The sequence below is a fragment of the Nelumbo nucifera genome, chromosome 6 (genome assembly GCF_055504915.1).
Source record: "Nelumbo nucifera cultivar China Antique chromosome 6, China Antique-T2T, whole genome shotgun sequence".
NCBI classification, from domain to species: domain Eukaryota; kingdom Viridiplantae; phylum Streptophyta; class Magnoliopsida; order Proteales; family Nelumbonaceae; genus Nelumbo; species Nelumbo nucifera.
In genome coordinates, this window is record NC_142654.1 from 63,981,437 (window position 1) to 63,983,694 (window position 2,258).

The window sequence follows — 2,258 nt, forward strand, 5'->3', positions numbered from 1 at the left end:
CACCTGGGATGCTAAAGTAATTTGGCACAATTTTCCACTATTACCTAAGAGGTTACATACATTAAGGGGCAAAACACAAACAAAGTATTTAGGAACCTAATTGTATTTAGGAGGAAATTTATGAAATAAGCTCTCCTAAATAGGAAAAGGAGTATAACTCTAAATAAGATTTGAATGGGATGGCCCTAAGGTTATCAAATACACTCTTCTAGTTAAATTAACCCTAATTATAGATTGTTAACACGTTCTTGTAGCCATCCAACTCTTTACTCTTCCTCTTTTCCTCTTTGATTGAATCTAAAGAAGGATTTTGGAGCTTTGTTCTATTGTTGCTCTATGTGGGCTACAATAGACGCTAAACAACTATGAGGTTGCAAATTTTAATTTTTGCTGCATAAAGATTTAAAAAGAAAACAGTATAATCTTTCAAGGTTCATTTGGTTTGTGATAGGATTGGAATGGGAATTGGAACTGGAATTAAAATCCACAGATATCAGAATTGGAATCACCTATTACCAACGTTTGTTTGGCTAAATTGGGAATTAGAATCGAATTTTGATTACTGTTGTTTGGTTCGTTTGGAGTTGGAATCAGAATCAACTAAAAATCTATTTATTATTTTATGAATATATAATTATTATTTTATTTATACTTTGTTATTAATATTTTATTATTACTTTAGTAATATTTATTATTATATTTAATTAATAATCTATTTTTTATTATTTTAAAAATAATTTATTATTATTCAATAATTAATATTTTAGTATTTTGAAATTAATTTAATTACATTATACAAATATTTTATTTGTACTTAATAATTATTATTATTTAATAAATAATATCTTTACTTTTACTATTAATTTTTTATTATTATCTAATTAGTATCCAATAATTAATATTGTAGTATTTATCATTAATTTATCAATTTTTTATTAATATATTATTATTTTCTTATTAGTTTATTAAAATACTATTGTTTTTGTTTATTATTTTAAAACTAAATTATTATTATTATTGAATAATTAATATTTTATTATTACTTCAATTATATTATATTAATATTTTATTTGTATTTATTTATTATTATGATTATTATTAATATTACTATGTACTAATATTTTATTAATAGTTTATTATTTTATTATTAATTTATTTTATCTTATTATTGTTCATTTAGTAATATTTTATTATTTTACTAATATTTCTTGATATGCTCTAGAATGGGAATCTCATTCGGTAGGGGGGAGGGATTTGGAATGGCCATTCCCCCATATGGGAGAATCCTATTCCACAAAGAATAGGAATCGGAGTCCCATTCCTTCCAAACAAACAACTGGAATCAAAATGAGCCATTCCAATTTTGATTTCTGGGACCTATTCTAGGCAACCAAACGGACCCTCAGTTCATCTTCCATCCTTTCTAACTTCTTCATTATTTAATCTTCTTTGAGATTGAGTAGTATAGTAGGCTTACAATGGCAAAATTTTTAGATTGCAACAAATTGATGGGTCCTTGCAAGTTGCAGCAGCGAGCGACCTTTAGGCTGTGTTTGGTTGCAATGCAAATAAAATTGCACTGGTGCAAAACTATGGCAGTGCAAATGGTTTGATTGTAAATTCTGACCTATTTTTGTTTTAAATTTTAGCTTATTTTGTTTGATTGCAGTAAAAATGAAGTAAACTAAGACATGGAGTAGAAGAAAGTAAAATCCAAAACAAAATTAAATGGGAATTTGCATTTTCTTCATCTGCACTCCCATGTATTTGTACTAGTACAAATAAAATTGCATTGCAACCAAACACAGCCTTAGGTTCATTTATAGGTTTTCTAGTTATCTATCTTTTTCTTCAATAAATTTCTTTGCTTCCCTCATTTTCTCCAAATTTTTTGTTTAAATTTCAGAATGCCTGGCTTACTTCTCTCCAGAGTCTAGGCTCAAGTCAATTTTCATAATCCCTGTAAGAAAGAATTTTTTCAATCCTTCTCCAATATCCGGGAAATCTCTAATTTGTCAAGATAAGAAAAAGCATTCTTTTTGTATATTACATGAGCCAAATCACTTTTCCAAATCCGAAATGTTTTCTCAACTAAACCTTTTCAGGGTTGTTCCTGTGTTTCTTCATCTCCTGTTATAAACCACCTTCTAGATGGGGATAACAATAATTGTGATGCGTGCTCTGTAAATAATTTCAAATTCAGTTATGATTTAGTATGAAGAATTTATTCAAGTTCTTTTGGTCATGTTGTAGGTATT